The sequence below is a fragment of the Myodes glareolus genome, chromosome 16, assembly GCF_982192425.1.
Source record: "Myodes glareolus chromosome 16, mMyoGla1.1, whole genome shotgun sequence".
NCBI lineage: Eukaryota > Metazoa > Chordata > Mammalia > Rodentia > Cricetidae > Myodes > Myodes glareolus.
In genome coordinates this window covers 42,339,459-42,359,210 of record NC_142041.1, presented here as the reverse complement: position 1 = coordinate 42,359,210, position 19,752 = coordinate 42,339,459, and the positions used below count along the sequence as shown (strand labels likewise).

Sequence of the window (19,752 nt, the reverse complement as noted above, 5' to 3'; positions counted from 1 at the left end):
ACGATTGGACTTGGGGATGCTCTACATGGACAGCAGAGTCTTGGGACAAACACTCAGTCTCTGTACTGAGAGGTCATAGTCTGAAGATGTCCGAACTGCTCAAAAAGGATGAAGGGATAGCCTTCAGATGTAGTGCTGAAACCAGGACAGACGAGAGAAACACAAGAAGGTGAGCTCAACCGTAGAAGAAGGGATGCTTTATGCATGTCCTCTGTAACATGTTGCTCACTTTTGGCCCTCCCATCTGACTAAAATGGTTCACAGATGAGCTCTAGGGGGGATATCATTAAAATTTTGGAAGGATGACAGCTATCACAATGAAACATCAGAGGTACTGAAAATGTCAACCAAGACATGGACAGAATAGAAAGAGATTTCAATTGTACATGCACATAGTGCCAAGAAAAAAACATACGATAAATTAAATTTCCTAATATTTTAATGCTCTCACCCCCATAGACCAGTTTTCTGCTGTGTAATAATGAGACACCTCCTGTTTAACCAGCATTGCAATTAACAGTCCCAGATATCAGACTATAAATTGGACTTCTAGATTCCCAGATCCCTTTCTTCTTTGCCAATTCTTTCCAGTTTCCCAAAACTAAACCATAACTATGCATTTGTGTACACTGTCCCCATTTTCTTGAGAAACAGAATTAAATATTGCTTATCAAGAAAACTCCAGAGGTTAATCAAATGTAATGTACACATAAGGAAAGAACTGACAAGTGCCAGACAGCAATTACTTAGCAGCTGGAGGGATTTTAATTATAAGGTAGTCGGATAATTAAATACTAACAGACAGAGGGAGTGACTTGGCACACTTCCACAAAGAACCAAACAGCACATGCCTAGGCAACAGACAGAAAATAAAACGGGAAATCCCATTGAAAAAAGGGACTATTTCCAAAAGGAATAACAGAGAAATACTCACATGAAGATAGGGAAATATTGCTCAATGGTGAATTCAGGAAAACTCAAATCGAGAGAGAGTCATTTCTCCAGAGCTGATCTACTATTTGCTTTGAAGACCGCTATTGATAATTCACAGGCAAAATTCTTTCTCTAACAGTGCGTACACACACCTGTGTGTGTGTGTGTGTGTGTGTGTGTGTGTGTTACTGCTGCTGTTGCTGTTAGTGCTTGTCATGATTGTTGTTACTCTAAGTAGATGGAGAAAGACTATCATGGTAAATAAGTCACATCTATAACGCTGATCATGCGACCAAGATTTTTGTACCTTTTGTAGAACGTAAACAAATGCTAAAGGGTATATGACCACAGAGAAATAAAGAGCAGGAACCCTGCGTGGCTAACCGTTTCATTTTGGCTGCTTAGGTAGAAAATAAAGAAAATCAAATATTCATATTTGTATGAGAAAGACAATTCATCTATAGGGAATATTAATTAGTAATACCAACAGCCGACATTTATTGGACCCCTCCATTCAGCAGACACAGCTGACAGTGTGAACAATTGTTTGTTTCTTTAGTTCTATAAAAAAAACATATTAGTCAAGATCTAGGCAAAGGCAGACATCACTTCACCTCCTTGATGGAGAATAAGAATGTCCTGAGGAGCTGAAAAGACAGTGAAGGAACAGGAGCGAGAATAACTACAGATATAAGCTATCCCGTTAAAGCTACAGGAAAAGATGGAAATTTTGCAGTTATGAAAATTTAGAAACTTGAAGAAGGGACCTTATAGAATTAAACTAAGGCTTCTAAACAGGGAGACACAGTAGTGCTTCCTGGTATGATTCAATGAGGTCATGTCTGCTATGTTGTAAAAGGGGTGGGGGAGGGGAATTGGATGAGGTGCCAATTTCAGTTTGAAGAAAATTATTTGTGTGGAGCAGTTCAAAAACGGAGCAGGAATAAAGAGGTATGCCTTTTCTTATATCCCTAGTCTGTCTGGCACCATCTCGGAACATCTTCACAGAGGAATAAACAACAAAGGAGATGGATCCAAGAAACAGTATCCTGAAGCAGAGTAGAGAGTTGTGACGTTAATTGACAATTGTCAAGCCAGAGACTCGTTGGGTATAACTGGTCACCCACAAAGGTCTTGCACAAGACTGCACAACATCTAAGAGAGAAAGCTGGGATTCAAAGACAGGCAGGCTGACATTAGAGTTCCTGCTCTTATTCCCTTCCATCTTTTGGGATAGAGCCTGTAGTAATGGAACGAGGAGAACCCAGATTAGTTTCCAGGGCAATTGAGAGTGGAGGGATTCAGTAATATTTCAGTCTTGACCTCAGCAATACTTATCATAGAGAAAATAAAAATGAATTATGTAGTGCATAAGAACTCTTTGGTTTAAACTCTACAAGTTAAGCAGTAACCAGCTCATGAAAACATACACTCTCTTATGTACTTATAATAATGTGTGCCCTAGGCTGCGACAACTCTACCAATATTACACACAACAAGGGCACTTGGCAATAATTTCCTGCACTTACCCTTGTTGCTTGTTCCTGGTGCACAGATTCTTCCTCCATTTATCTCAGAACCATTTAGAATGCTTATGCCCATGGCAAGCAATGAGTAGACATTTCATATTTCAAACACAATACATTTCATTCCAGATCGTCTTATACTGGTTACTAAAGACAGAAGAGCATAGGTTTTTCTTCAAGGACCTGTCATCTAATAAGTCCAAGGGACTCAGCTGGGGAAAACTGTTTATTAGATCATGGGACATGAAGAGGAAAAAGTGGACTGCTGGGACACACGACTATTATTAGAATACAATGCTGGATTCTGTGTAGTCGAATAATTGTTAAAGCACATAGCTTTTGATGTGAGCTTTCAGGAAGTGACTCCAAGCCCAGAGATGTCACACAACCTGAGCAGGAGTAGAAATAGTGGGTATGTAAGCAGATGAAGAGGGACACGGCTGCTATGGGGTCAGAAAAAAAATGCATGAGAGAGGAGAATGCAGTAGACTCAGAACCTCCAAGTAGTTAGTATTGCTACAGGCAAGCGTCATGCTGGGGGACATGGGGAGGTGGCAGGAGAAGGAGGCTGATGTTGTCTGAAAGCTGTGTACAATAGGCTATAGTGTTTGATCACCCTTGCTGTGAGAAGACATAGTCAAGGAATTATTATTAATTAGAAACAAGAAGGAACAAACTGCTGAGTCTTGCTAGATTAAGAATGAACCTCAAGACAGATGTAGTGGCACAAACATTTAATTCCAGAAGATGGGAAGAAGAGGCAGACACATCTCTGTGAATTCAAGGCCAGCAGGGTCTATATTGTGAGTTCTAGGACAGTCAGAGCAAATAATAAGACCTAAAGCAAACAAAGAATAAATTTCAAAAATGTTAAGTAAGATCAGAAAAGTATATGACTTTATTTATTTAAAAGTCCAAAAGAGAAATAAGTCTGTGGGCAGAAAGCAGGTAGTTGCCTCAGGCAGATACTGGTCACAACAGCACTGAGGCTGGGAGACTCTGGGTTTACAGTCTGATGAATCAGGATCCACAGCATGAAGCCACAGAATGGAAGGGTGTCATAGCTTGTGTGTACCAGGTCTGGCTCCTTCACAGACTCCAGAACCAGGGCAGATCTTGTAGGTCAGGACAGCGGAGACCAGTGTTTACAAAGGTAACTTCATATTCTTGGGGCTTCTGCCTGTCAGCTGGCCCTGTGGAAGAGTTACAAATAAAGAAAACACTACTTGGCTTCAATTAGTTGGTACTTAGTTTCCAGTGTTATCAGTTCTTGGTTGATTTTCAAACCTTGCTAATCTGGAGGGCAGCAGAAGACACAAAATCCAAAGTAGAAATAGAACATTGAAAATGAAAAAAATTTAAACAGGGAGGGGAGCAGAGCAATGGTAGAAAGAGTTGAGAGGGAACGGTTAACTAGAATTAATAATGTATGAAAAATTCCTAAGGAAATTTGGTACACAATAAGTTAATCAAAAATACTTTTAAAAAAAGTTTGAATGTAGGTGGTAACCAGATTGGGTGTAAACAACTACTTTCAGGAGGCACAAGGTATTAAATAAAAGTCTCAGTAGTGGGATGTGCTGTCTCTCTATGAGTTGTTGACTTGGGAAGCCTCCTACGTCCCCACAAGTATACAGGAAGTTGTCGTTGCTGTTGATCTGCACACTAAAATTACAGAGCAAAATATACCTTGCACCCAGAATGTACAGAAATCAGGTTGGATCCACTTTGGAAGCTTCCCCCAACTGGATAGCCCTCATGGTGCCTTCTAGAAAGTGTTCTGTAGACCACTGGGGGAGAAAAGTCATCGCCTGTCTAACCCAGCCCTGGAGCCTTGTGTGCTACAACACTGACCAGCTACGACTCAAACGAGCCCGCTGGTGTGAGAGTGGCCAGTCTGTTAGAGGCCCAGCTACTTTTTAATTTGATTCATAGCTAATACTGTAACCTCAATTAGAAGCCCGTGGCTGGGGAGTTCCCAGGCACTAGTAAGGAAGCCTCTGTTTTGTTGTTTTGTTTTTGCTAAATACCAAGTGTGTATCTTCAGCTGCCTTGTAAATGACTACCTCTATCCCCATACATTAGAGCTGGTTTCATCGCCGAAGGGTCTCTCCCCCCACCTCCACGGAGGTCAGTAGTAACTCCAGAGACACATAACTCTTCAAAGTATGGAGGATCAATGACTGTCAGATGTCAGGGCACGACTGGGACCTGATGTGACCCCTCCAGTGCATAAAGAATGTAGCTAAAGAAGAAAGAAGTGATGTAAAAAATGTAAGAGTTATGTGAGGTGGAGGAGGGAAGAGGGGCTATGCTGAATGCTGGCACCTGTACAAGCTCTGACCACGAGTGGGTCCATCCACACCCTGTCATAGGAGACAGAATGGCGCATGGGGGTTACTCTTCTGGAGGATTTATATGTAGTTAATTGCTTGGGGGGGAGAGAGATTCAGAAGGAGATTCTCACTAACAGCAGTGGAAGGGGAACAAAGGGTGACGGAGGGAATGGGATTGAAATATATCTAGGTGCGTGTATGGAAACGTCCTAATGAAAGCCATTATTATGTGTGATTAATACATGTTAATGAAGCATGTTTTAAAGTTGCTTAATCTCTCTGAGTTCCAATTTATTAGTGGTAATGACGGCCACAATCAATTTACCCAGTTCAGGAAGTTTCTGTGAGCAAAGGGTAACACAGACAACTATCTAGAAAAGTGTGCGTCCTCTTTCAGGCTGCAAGCCAGGTACCCGCAACATTGTATTAATGTCTCAGGACTACAATTTCTCATCTGCGAAGGCGGCAGCCCGCACGTTCCTTTCCAGCGGCGCTCACTTTCTGTGGCACTCTGCCAGGTCATCTCTAAGTGTTCAGCCTTCCTGAGTGTTTTATGTGTACGAGGCTCTCGTGGAAGAAGTTGTTCAGGGAGGTTCAATGGACTTGCTCTTCCGTTCACCGTGCACTTAGCTGGAGACTACACCGAAGGTTCGCGGTGTTTGTGGTCTATCCACAGACTCATTCAAAACGAGAGCCCTCGGGAGAAGCACTGCGGCGGCAAGACTCCAGGTGTTCTGCGCTATAGACCAGGGAACGGCTGCAGCCAGCACGAGCAGCTGAGGGTGGCAAGCTCCAGAAGCCCAAGGCAGCAGGATCAAGTACATATATACATTTCCAGAATGCATTCAGGTGAGGGCTGGCTCTTCAAATACCTCAGACATAACCCCGCTTAATGAGTCTCTGACTTTCCCAAATGATCTTGCCTTTGTTAACTAGCTTCATTAACACAAGTCACTTCGCTGCCTACACCAAGAAGGTGGAAGGGGAGAGTTTGGCTAGCACTGATTAATTCTTTGCTTAATCGCGTGCTATCTTTCCAGCTGACCTTTCTCTCGTCTCATTATTACAATTCCTTTTAAGAGTGAACGCGCTCCCCGGAACAATTAGCCATCTCCTCTGCCTTTTTATATCAAAGTGACTTTGTTTTATATATCCTCCTTAAGAAAAACGCTCCCCCTCAGTCTTTAATAAACGGAAGAAGAAAAAAAGAATAGATGAAGTTTCCAAACACACCAGTTCCAGCAGACAGAGCTTCCACAGCTCCGGGTATTCAAGGGAATATCAGGCCAGTTCTGAGGCAACCATTATTCTCTGATGAAAGGCTCCCATGACCTCTGCCTTGGCATTAGAAAACTTACCTATTTCCTCACCTCTTCTTCAAAAGAATGAGCCAGCTTTGAAACTTAGCAGGTAAGAAGTTAAAATACATTCCACTAATATATATATATATTTACATGGCAGAAATCACTTTGCTCCCATTTGAACTGACCTGCCGTGTTGGGAAGAGGAAACATTACAGGCACAGATCCGAAGACCTGCCATTCAATTCCAGGAGAAAATGAAGAAGCACGAACAACGATGTCGTGATTGTAAGAGTCTAAGCAGATGTGCAGAAGGGCTGGCTGCATCCTTGACAAAGAGTCAGCTCCTGGTCTTGTCAGAAGTGCTAATGAAACGGCTGCTGGCCCAGCACCAACAGTCCGGCCACTATTAGAACATGACCAACTTAACCTGAAATGATATTCACTGCTATCACCTAATTCTGTTTCAGAGTTCCCAAAACTAACCTTGTTGGTGACGATCCAAAATGTCACCGTTGGCAATTATTCTCTTGGATATTCAGTTGTGTGGCTGCTTGCTGTTGCTGTTGTCATTTTTAAACCTGGTTCGCGTTATTCTTCACACACCCAGGTCATCAGGCTTCTGCCCTTTATCTTCATTAGCATCTGCCTCCAGCAAAAGATCTGACAAACTCGGTTTCACTGACACGATTATAAGTGGTAACAGCTTCAAACCTTTACCTTTCAGGGACAGTGGATTTTAAGAAGAGTCTTAGTCTCTTCCCACTGTGGTAGTTGTTAGAGCAACTGGAAGCAGAACCAACTACAGAGATACTTTCAACCTTCTACTCCAAGGTTCTGATAGCAGAACTTTGGACATGGAAACCTGTGGAAATACGTACGTACAGGTTTTCACAATGGTTCTAAAGTGATTTCCATGCAATCCCTCTGTTGGTCATTTGCAAGATAAAAGAATGAAGATCCAGTGTAAAGATCAATCCTTACTCACAGGTTGACATAATGCTGGCTGTGGGGCTGATGGTGCCTTGGCATCTTCCTGATGTGGGACCTCCTCCTCTGCCTGCATGTCAAACAGAGTCACTAGACAAAAGAGAGACAAACTGACTCCCAGAAAGAGCATCTTCAAGTACTCGTGTCATAAGCATTAAGATCTTTTAGAATTTCATTTGGTGTTTTATTTTGTTTCGTCTAACCAGAGTTTTCAAACCACAATCAGACCTAATTCAGAATCTAGCTTGCAAACTTGCTAGATGTTCCTCCAAGCCTATGGAGCACTAATTGGGCTATGGTTGCTGTGTTTGCAGTGTCGGAAGGTGAGACCTCTAAGAGACGATCAGTTAATGAGAGAGTCTGCCCTGTGAACAGGTTGTGCTCTGAACAAGAAGATGAACTCACCATCCTCTTCTGAACGTGATCTCTGTCACTATGGTGATGCAAGAAGGGCCTTGCGACATTCAGGCTTCTTCACTTTGAGCTTTCCAACCACTGAAACTATTCAAAATCAATCTTTACTTCTTAATGAATTACCCGTTTGTTTTAATTTGTCATGGGTGCATAAAATAAATTAAGACAACGTTTTTCTCAATCATGTTTACATTCATAAATTATAACTGTATAATAACACAAAACAAATGAGGGCATCACTCAGTCTAATCCAGTAATGACCTATTTTTGGTATGTGGTATATTTCTTTCCTGTCTTTTTGCTATGAAGTATGACAATATTAAATTTATTATCATTTTATAACTAATTTAGAAAACTTTTACATGTATTTGGATTTAAAAATAGGTATTTTCAGAAAGATAATTGGAATGGGAACTGGAGAGATGGGTCGGCACTTAAGAGCTCCAGCGGTTTCTCCTGAGGACCCAGGTTCAATACCCAACACCCAACTGGCGGCTAATACTGTTGGCAACTATAGTCCCAGGACATTGGACAATGCTCTCACATGGTTCATAGAGATACATGCAATCAAAATATTCACATATATATATATATATGATAAAAATAAATAAATCTTTTTATTATAAAACGACAATTGAAATAGCAATATGGTATTCTATTAATATAGTTTCTTCTGCTAAATTTAGATATTTGAATTGATTGTCAACTTTTGATATTATAGATAAACTTGTAAAGAATGTCTTTATACATGCATCTTTATTTTAACCTCTTGATTTTAGAAGGAGAATATCTGAGAAAGAATAATTTGAAATATATTGGATATTAACCTTTGTGCTGAAACAGTCTTTGTTTCAGATTCTTGGTGTGGCAAGAGTTTAGTACCGGTAACTAAAATGGAAATGATCTCTTAGAATATGGTTCTCAACTACTGAGTCATGATCCCCCTGGGGGGGCTGAAATGACCCTTTCATGGGGGTTACCTAAGACCATCAGAAAACACAGATATTTACATCATGATTCATAACGGAAGAAAATTACAGTTAAGAAGTAGCAATAAAACCAACTTTATGGTTGGGGTAACTACATAAGGAACTGTGCTAAAGGATCACAGCATTAGGAAGGCTGTGAACCACTGCTCTAGATGGACAAATACAAGATCTTGAATTCCATATAGCTTACCATCTCTCTATTTATGGTCCTACTAATGCTGAGGTCCGAGAGTGTACCTCAGAATGGCACACTTTTAGTTTTCTTGAGACCCTAAAATTCCCTGCATTATAGCACTTTCAATGCTAACACTGGAAAGTTCCTGAGAAATTGGCATAGTTGGTCACTAGAGTTGAAACTAAACTCTGAGTTTGTAAAATACCAGCAGTAATATTCCCCAAAATGAATATAAATTCACTCACATGCCCCTCTCCACTGTCTCCACCACCACACTTCATGCTTAGACTTCTCCGGCCTGCCTCAAAGGTCTAGTCCAGGGAGTGCCCTGACCTCATCCACACCTTTTCCTCCATCCACCAGGTTTAGCCTGCTCTCCACAGCCGGTGCACCAGCATAGCTTGGTATTCGCTGCCTTCGCTGCAAACATATTCTAGGCTTAGCCAGGATCATCCCCACCAATCCTCAGAATGGCAGCACTCTCCCACTTCACACACAACCTTCCAAAAACTTAAGATCTGTCCAATAAGACAAAGACCATGCCTAGCACTGAAAATCTAACTAACTACTCAGTGCTAATGAAATCCTAGTTACTAGAGGAGAATCTACAACCACTAACTAAACCAGCGAAAATCTATGAATATTTGTCCTATATAGATAAATGTAGATGTCACCCCTCATCTAGGAAACTTCTTGCAATAGGTGGAAACTCGTACAGAAAACCTCAACCAAACAAAAGAGTTGCGGAGCTCACCCCTAATGTATACATCTACAAAATGCTCCTGAATCTAGAGCTGGGGGAACATTGTGGAAGAGGAGGTTGTAAAGATTCTAAGAGTTCTAGGATCAGGGAGTCTCCTAGCAATATCAGAAGCTACACCCAAAAAGCCCCCTGGTATGATTGCCCAAATGTGATCTGAACAAGAATTACACAGGCCAAACTGGATGGAGAAAAGTTCATGAGATCCCAACCTTATACAAAGAATGTGAGATACTGAGGACTGCTGGAAATGGGAGAGGTAGCCTTTCCCAGGGAAAAGCACACCAATCGGTTGTCCATAGGCCAAACCATCAGTCCTGAAAACATTCATGCAGGTAGAACTATATGGACTGGACAGGTTATATTAAGGAATGCAATAATAATTAGCGAAAAAAGAGGTCATGACTATGATAGCAAGCAAGGAGAGGTACATAAGAGCAAAGGACAGATGTAATAAATTATAGTCCTCAAAATAAAAAAGAGTGAATGCATTATAATTGACAGAATTAATACAATAAACATATAAAAGTATACATTGTTGTAGTATTCTTAACATTTTTCTGTACTGGAATACTGGGAAGATTCAATTATTATTGACACTTTATAAGCCTGGACCAACACAGATGAACTGACAAAATTAATTAGGAGCCAGTCTCGCCAACATCCCGCTTGTCCATGAGCCCATCCAGCATCTCTACTATGCAAACAACATCCCTTTGAAAGTTAGATCATTTCCCTTGGCTTCATCTTGTGAAGAAACACTGCTGGCATGAACTTACAACCTTGCCTCTTCTCTCCAGTGGGCCACGAGTGTTGGTCTCCTTTAGAAGCTACCCCTTCATTTCTCACTGACTCTTTATGATTCTAAAATCTCATAAATGCAGGCAAATGGGGTAGAGCAAAGCAGGAGTTAGTTAGCAGGAGGGTAGCATTATCTCAGAGACTTTATTCTCCTCTACGCACAGCACAGGTTTTCATGGCAGTTATGTAGTGCTTAGCAGAGGAGTGAGTGCTCTCTCACATTCTGCCTAACACTCTAGTACATTTCGGAAAACTTTCTTTGGGAGTCAATAATGCCCAGAATGTCAAAAACTAAACAGTTTAATACCAACCTTTCCCCGCCTTTGCTGTCATAGTCCTGACAAGATGACACAGTAGGGACAGTGTACCAGTGATTAAAGTGATGCTATTTCAATTACAGAGAAAATAGAGAGCATATATTCTATCCTAATTATCTTGAGTTTCCTTAGAGCTGGATCTGTCGGTAACTGATAAGTAGTTATTTGATTTCTTAGGAGCATTTTTAGCAACTTTAAACAGTTCAGTCTCGTGTGTTTTCTCAATCCCAGTGCAGGACCAAGGGGCTCAAGTCATTCTAAATACACAGCAGGTTTGAGGTCAGTATGGGTTACAGGACACCCTGTCTCAAAACCAAGACTAACAATCAGATCCATTAGTATCGTTGCTGCGTTCTGGTGGTAAATGGCGCAACCAACAATTATTTGACTTCGATATTTTCAGTTTGAAGTCTTACAAAAGTAAGTGTTTTGTTAATGACCATTAGTGACCCCCAAAGTTGTCTAAACCCTGGGGCACAAAAATGTGTTATTTCTGATATGAAAAAAGCAGAGTTAAGGTTATGGGTGTAATTAAAGTTGTTCTTTGACTATGTTGGAGTAAAAGGAGCATTGTAGCTGTCAGGACTGACCTACTGGAGTTGCAAGTATCTTTGCGTAGAGGAGGCAAAAGAAACCAAACTGGAGAGATGACATTGAACGAAAGAATTTCCTGGCCACTGATAGCTTTGAAGATGGTATGAGGCTGTGAACCAAGAGGTTAAGATAGCCTCTGGAGCACGACAAAGGGAAGGGAAGGGATCTGCCAGTGTAGCCACCCGGGAGCAGAGGCTTTTGACAGCTTGGTTTTTACTCAAGAAGACCCTTTCAGACTCTGACCTCCAAAGGTAAGATAAGCATGTACGGTTTAAAACTGCTATGATGGTGATAATTTGGTACAATAAGAATGTAAAACTGATACATTTAACTAATGGGCAGTGACTTTTCATACACATTTCTTGAGGGAATGAGGAATGAAAGCATAGCAATCAGAACCCAGTCAAAAGTGACTTTTTCCTCTCTAAGGCTCTGTGTGCTAATAGCGTCTGGGCATGCAGCTTGTTGCCCTCCTGTTTTCAGAGCCGTTCTCTGTCTATCTCGTATTCCATGTGGTTAAGGGAGACCCCCACTGTTTTGCCCAGAGGCTGCCCAGCTTAGGGAAGAAGTCTTTAACATGCGCAGAGGACTGACTGGGCTAGGCTCGCTTCCCCTCGGTCAGAAGCATTCTTGTTCAGTCAGCTAGGACTATGATGTCAGAATTCTACGATTGCAAGGCAGGTAAAAAGCACATGCCTGACACTTCACCAAGACGTCCCACGTTAAGAGACTGGAACCTTATGTTCTGAATCTATAGTTAACTAAAATGGAAATTGGGAAATGTGAAATAGCTTTTGCCCCAAACAGGGGAAAGTAGAATTTCATGAACAGGAGCTGTTTCTGTTCTCTGTCTTGTCACGTGCAACAGCGATTGTTGCCTTGGTGACACCCATGACTCCACAGGACCATCGTGAGACATAAACATATCTGACCTGGAGGAACATGCTTTAAGAAGGACAACCATCATTTCCAATGCTATGCCAGGGAGAATATACTAACACTATTATAACAGAGATTGTAATATTATTTATTATAATTATGATATACTTATAATAATGATTACTATTATAAGCAGAGATTCTTAGGTAAAAACAATAGAACGATATCTCTGTGTGCTAACATTACGGCTGTATAGTCTGGATTTAGTCACAGTTCTTCCTGCCCTGTCACTGAAAAAAAAAACTTATTAAATTAGAAGACATTTATTTGTAATGCATTTCTATTTTAAATTCAAGTTCAGAATCAATGCTTTCTCTCATTTTACTTTATTTTGAGACTGTGTCTCACTATGTTATCATGCCTGGACTTTGACTCTGAAGCTCAACTCCTTCTTGTCCCTCAGGCTCCCCAGTTCCAGGGTGACAGATAGATATGCACCACACCCACCAGATTACCACTGTTTAAGTTAATTACAAACACACACACTAGTTCTAAAGACCTTCAAATATCTCTATTGAAATAGTCTTATAATATACAATATACTAATATAGTGCTTGAAATAGCAATCCTCTGAGTTCAGACACAGAAACTTGTTTTTGTAGGTTATTCTAATATATTTAATATAATTAATTGGGAATAGAGTTCACAAAATCTCTTTATTTCTTGTGTCATTGCATTCTGTGAATTTTCTAAGTCTGCTTCACTTCCCCTCAGTGTTCGTAGGTACTGCTTCACTCTAAACCAAACCCTGCCAATGCTTAAGGAACTGCAGCCCTTCTCACATGCTCCTGACTGCAGGGAAGCAGCCTCCTTCTGCTGAACCAAAAAGTCTGCAACCTGGTTCTGTCTGAATACTAAATCAGACGGCGTCTATCACGGCCCATATGTAATTATTCTCCTAAATGCCATCCTCCCTTGTTTTTAATTAATCTTCTCGTATCTAGGTTAAAGTTTTCAAGTCTGGTCACAGCTTCATAAGAAGGGAAACAATTGTCCCTTCACCATGACGTAGTTTTCTACCCAGTTTTCACATTGAGCTGACACCAATCTTTTAAGATCCACTCCTCAGATCATACAGATATAAATAGGACCGAGTAGAGTATTTCTATACATCCACTCTGAGAATGGCAGTGTTTCCTACTGGCTGTGTGAAACAATGTCTGCAGACACAGTGTGCCTCTACTCTGTGACTTTATCTAGGACAAAGCTTAGCAGTCCAAATAGTAAGACAAAGGACGCTATTAAAGCCTAGTGTTTGAGAATTGTGTCTATGATATTGTGCCTTTGTGTAGTACAGTCCTGGGAAAACAATGTAGAAACATTTTCTAGTGATAAATCTGCATTAACAAATTTCATAATGGGGATATCAAATGTATTCCTTGAAAGTCCATGATTTCTTCTGTAGTGGGTGTTCTGGCTGATGATACCTAATAGATAGGAAGTTAATTTCCCCATCGATATAATGAAATGTTCAACAAAAGCAACTTAAGAAGGAAGGGTTCATTGTGTCTCACAGTTTGGAAGACGCTGGTCACGTGGCATTTGTGGTCAAGAACCAAAAAGAAACACGTGTGGCATTCAGCTCAGTCTCTCCATTTGATTCAGCTCTGGACCTAAGCCCATAAAATGATGCTCCCCATATCTAGGCTGTGTTTCCTATCTGAATTAAGTTCATCTAGAAGCTCCCTCACAGACATGGCCAGGTATGTTTGTCCTAAGTGATTATATAGCCTGTGAAGTTATTGATCGATATCAATCAGCACAGATATTTAATACCGATTGACCTCCCAAAAAGTAGATATTCTGAGAACTTTGCCCAGTATCGGTGCACACAATATTTGCATACAAAAGAATATATAGACTTTCTAAGTTTTCAGACACCCACTTTTCAACTCTATTTATGACCGCTCTATCCAAATAGTTACAAGTCCAAAAATTCCCCCAAAAAGGCACATCAAGGTGCTGAGTTCTTGTGCATGGCACAGCTTTGCCTCTCACAGAGCTCAGTCAGAAAGACTACGGAAGTTTATGACTTTTGTGACTAGTATTTTATTCTTCTTTCATCCACGAAAGACAATAAATATATTCTGGTCCAAATTGTCTTCACAAAATTGTTTTACATTAAAGCTACAAGTTATATTGTAGGGACATTAGATGAATTTAAAGAAATCATAGTTAAACCCTCTTGGGGCAGAGAAAAGAAAATAATGATAATAAATTTTCCTTCACACAGATGAACTTCTATTTGCTTTAAATCAAACAAATTTTTTTTAGACTAGAAAGGAGTAAAGAGCCATGGTGTTTTGGCATGCTCGCACAAATACTGGACAGAAATTGTGTGCCCAAACTTCAACCCAAAGCTTGCTGTGTTAGCCTAGCCCTGACTCTTAAGGGAAGAATTAGATATTTCTTCACTTCTCAAATGCTGAAGCCACATCCAGTCTGTGCACACACTATCCCTGTTTATTGATGGCCCTGTAGGCTGGAAGGTGAAATCACTGCACCCTTTATCCCGTGGGTGGCTGTCCTTTGATCTTTACCCCTGAAGAGCGGCTCCAACAAATTCTTCTGAAGGCTTTCCATGACCTGCTGACTTTATACATAATTTCTATTTTAAAACCACTTGCCAAACTCCTTCATTTGCAATAAAGTACAACTATTTCCACTTTGGACTATCCAAGGGCCAAGGGCTCTTTGGCTCTTCCTGTTCTCACAGCAGAGTCACATAAAAGCAAGACAAGTTAAATGGATGACTTCAGTCACCTCCCACGGTACTCGAGGAAAGCTACCTCTTGCGCCATAATCTGTAGGCAATGCTGGTGTTTGCTAATCAGAGCTGTGTGGGTCCTGATGTTGTAGATGCCTGGATGGAACCCACACACATGAAGGGATTGGCCTCATTTCTTCCAAGCAGCCCTGTCATCTAGCGTCATCTTCAGCAGAGCAGGGGCTTGGGAAATGTTTGTGGAGCTGAATTACCTGTGTGGTAAAAGTAATTACATTGCTGAGTGACAGACGTGTGCCAAGGATGTAACTGAGGAATGTCAGGGATGCCTTCAGTTGGAAATCACAGAAGACACAGGATCTTTTATGAAATGATAGTCACATCATCATTCTCCTAAAATTAGATTCACCGCATGTTCAACTGTGTCTTAAAGATTTTGTAGAAAGTTCTAGAAATGTTTTACACACAGTTTACACTTAATTGTCACGGGAACTCCAAAAGGCACATAGCGGCATTCCCATTGACAGATGAAAGTGGCGAGACTCGGGCTGCATCCTGGAGTCATGGAATCAGCAGTAAACCTGCCCTCACCCACTCCAGGCTGACAGCCTTGCTATAGCCCTGTAGGAATCCACTGACTTCTTAGGAACCTGGTATGCATGTCCCTCAGCCAGAATCCATGCTCTTTCCAGAGGACAGCATTTTCCAAATTGCACTCCAAATCTCTCTAGACAAACTGGAAACAGTAGCAAGATCATTCTGCACTACTGCATAGGACAGCTTCTGCCTTGAGGAAGTGTATAGGAGCTCAGAGCACCTTTCTCTCCAGCCCCATGGAAAGGCATAGCCTGCCTCCTCCTGTCTGTCTGTACTGGTGCTAGACTCCTATCCCCACCTGCCCAGCTGTATTTTAAGATGCTTTTTTCTCTTTGAGTAAGCTCCTCCATCTATCAACTCTGCAATCAGTTCCATTTAACACCCCCATAATTCTGAAAGAGCAACAAAGTGAGCTGTTTCTCTGTGAACTTACATGTGTTTTAGTCTAAAGTAATCACCATATTTGCATGCTCACTAAATTTGCCAATCTACGTGACAAGGGGCCAGTAGCTAATGGCACAGTGTTAACTTTGTGGATGGTCAGTTTTGCATGAACAGAATAAAATTATCAATTTTGTGTCTATGTAGTAAATCTAAGGAAGAAAAAGAAAGCACAGGGCTTTTTTCCTTTGAAAGTTTCAAGGAAGGAAAGTAATGAGTATTGTTCAAAGTAAATGTTTCAAGATGTAAATTAAAGCAAATACTTTAATTTTAATTCCTAAACTAATAAGAGTTGGTTCTTAAGGGAAAATAATAGAAAGATGAGCAAATCTCTATTATATTCTAATGAACAAAAGAACATAAATAAATAAATATGAGATAACTAATGGATATTGGAGATCTATGCTATATGTAACACCTGACAGAAGTGGTAAGCTTGAATTAAATTTAATTTCCTTAAAAAAAGAACCAATAACTCAGAAAATGGAGAAGCACTGTAGACAAAATCATATAATATAAATACTCCTTTAAAAAGTTCATTCAACTAATAAGTCTTTCCAACTTTGCAAGTAAAAGTTAATTTAATAACCACGTGGATTTTGGAATCCTACCAAGTTGTTTTATTTATGTATTTATCATAATGAGGACTTAATCCAAGACTTTTTGTATGTTAGACAGTCGCATTGAATTATATCCCCAGGTCTCTAAAACCAATTTTTTTTTATTTTGCTGTAGGATCTCAGTAGATTGCACAGACTGGACTAGAACTTGCTATATAACTCAAGCAAGACTCAGATCTGTGATCCCCCTGCCTCAGTCTCCTGAGCACCTGGGATTACAGGCTTGTGTCACCATACTCAGCTCCAAGTTCATCTAATAAAGCCAGAATAATAATTCAACAAAAATATTAAAAATCATTAAAAATATATAGATGCATGTATGTAAGAATATAGATCTTAAATTCTGAATAAATATTAACCATAACATTTAAGCATATACTAAAACAACATGGAACTCTTTTAAAAAAAAACAAAAAAAACTGTTATAAATACAAGGAAAATCTTTCCTCTACAATGGAAAAATCTATTACTATAACATCTTAAGTCAAGTAAGAAAATAATTTTTCATGAAAATAGAAAAGTAATAAATTACATTCCTCACCAATAAAAGACTCTTCCAAAACCTTTGACTAGTTTTACATCTCATTTTGTTGCTATCAATTCTGCACATGAGTGAATTTGCAGTATTTGTCTTCCTGAACCTCGCTTATTTTATGTAACACCATGTTCTCCAATTGCCACAATTTTCTTGAAAATAACATGATTTCATCCTGGGTATGGCAATGTCACAGGAAAGCCCACTGTTTTGCAAACTTACTTTATGTTGATAACATAAAAAGGGGAAAACTGTAAGTAGAAAAGAAGTTCTTTAAAATTAATTTTATTTGCCATAAGCTCAGTATTAAAAAAAAAAAAGCCAGGCCAGTGGTGGCACATCCCTTAATCCCAGCACTCAGGAGGCAAAAGCAGGTGGATCTCTGAATTTAAGTATAGGTCGGTCTAAGAACAAGTTGCAGGATAGCCGGGGCTACACAAAGAAACACTTTCTTGAAAATCCAAATAAATAAATAAATAAAAAGTTAAAATCTATATGTCCAAAGAAGATGGCCTCATTTCTGACATACTAACCTCCTCAACTCACCATTTCCCCCAAAGTGAGCCCTGGCACTTTAGTGCATAGAATTATTTCATGTAAATTTATACATATGTGTGTATTACTATGGACTACAAGTACTTACAAAGACTACAGTATGCTGTGGTATGATTCTTTTATACAAATAAAATTATATATACAATTACAGAGAAAGAAGAGCTTCCCGTTGTCCACTAACTGCATCACAAATAATAACATGGAACAGAATGTCATTGCACGTGGGTGAGAGTAAGGTAAATTGCTGATTCAAAGAGTAGACACACTTTGCGTTGAATGTCTCCAACTACTTTTAACTTTTTTTTCAAAAAGATTGTGTCAATTTATTCTCCTACATACATTATGTGAAAACGGCATTTCTTGCCAACCTCATCAGCACTAATCAGCTTCAGCCTTTGTATCTTAAAACTATGGGTTTTCAGAAACCACCTAGAAGGAAGGGCCTAGAGAGATGGCTCAGTGGGTAGTACTTGCTGCAGAGGCATTGAATAAATACCCTAAGCACTTAGGTGGAAAAAATAAAATAGAACAAAGTCTAGTATATGCCTGCAACAGCAGCATGGAGTGGTCGAGATATGTGAACCCCAGGGGCTCACTGGTCAGCCAGCCAACTTTGTCGAAACAGCAAACTTCTGCTTCAGTGAGAGAAGCCTTCTCAAGGAAATAAGGCAGAGTGATACAGGAAGACTCCCTCTCTGTCTCTGGACTTTGTATAGATATAGATATAGATATAGATATAGATATAGATATAGATATAGATATAGATATAGATATAGATATAGATATAGATAGATATATAGGCACTGGAACATGTATTTACATACTTGTGTGTACACAACACACGTATACACACACACACACACACACACAGGCAAAGACTAATTGGTCTCAAATAAAGTAACCAAGACTGTGAACAAGTCATGTGACCTGTCTGTGCATCAATCCTTCCTTATGATTGCTCTTTAAATTGTTCATAAAATGTCTTTTATGATGCAATTGGAATTTGCTTAGTAGGAGAGCTTCATATGTGTGCATGTGCCCACACACATCTGCATGCATGTTACTGACATTTTCCATTCTGAGTATTTACTAAGTATGACTTAACTTGCACTTTGAATTTTGTGTCACATTCCTAGTATCAGTCTCTGCACACTGACTTCTGACTTCTCCACTGTTCTTGGTGAAGGAACAACGTGTTCTGAGTGAGACGCACGTGTGACTCTCCCTTCCTAACTTACTTCGCTGCATTTCAGCTTGAAACCTATTTGACATTTTGTATGCGCCTGAAATGAGCCAGCCGTGTCAGCTTTATCTTAGATTTCCTAAATGATTAGCCCATCACTGTATGTATTTTCTCAGAGATCTAGAGAGCAAACATTAATACAGACAAGATTATATATATATACATATATGTATATAAAGTTTGTGTGTTTGTGTTTGTATTTAGAAGACTTTTCTAAAGCACCCTCATGCAGTTAAACATAAGGTCCTTTCTCAGCAGTACTGGCCTGTTTGCGTTTCTGCAGAGTGGAACATTTTAAAACGGCTCTCATTGGTCCACACTAGCTCTTCACAGGGCAAGTACCTCCTTCTGAAGTGTTTTAACTATAAATTATACTCGAGCACTTTCTCCAGCAGCAGAACTTCGGAATCAGCTTATCAGTTTACACAAAAGTCCTCTGGGGACGTTTATTTGCGGTGCATTGAACTTCTATATTAATTTATGGAGAATTGATTATGTTTGCAATTCTGAGTCCTTTTAACTTGAAATTAGTATGTTGTCCCACTACTAAAAGCCCATTTCAGTTCTGGGCACTGAAGTTTTATATTCTCTGTATGTATGCACATTTTAATTACATGTATTTCTAGTTAACAGGGATTCTATTATCATTAATGAGATCTATTTTCCATTTTGTAACTGGTCACTATTGGAAAACAAAAACATCGGTTTATTTATGTAAATGAATTCTGATTCAAACATCTAGTAAATAACTATATATCCATCTCCTAATGAATGGTAAGAACTAGATGCGTTCTCTATACGTAAGGAAAAAAACTAGCTATTACCTTTATGGTTACATTGAACGTGTTCAGTAAGTTATTACCAAAGTGATAACAAAGGAAGTACAAATGAAATTTCTGAATAGACCACTTCCCACATCTGAGTGAGGTGTTTCTTGTCTTTGCCTTCAGGCTAGAAGTGG

The 19,752-nt window shown here is 39.8% G+C and overlaps 2 long non-coding RNA genes across 2 annotated transcripts in view; one reads left to right on the top strand and one right to left on the bottom strand.

Annotated features, from left to right (window-relative positions):
• The window catches only part of LOC125391346 (uncharacterized), a 49,600-nt gene that overhangs the window by 10,082 nt on the left and 19,766 nt on the right, over positions 1-19,752 (bottom strand). The window lies entirely within an intron of this gene.
• Positions 5,263-7,846, top strand: LOC146891464 (uncharacterized). The gene is made up of 2 exons (XR_015735183.1): positions 5,263-6,205; positions 6,257-7,846. It is a non-coding gene; the product is annotated as an uncharacterized LOC146891464 (long non-coding RNA).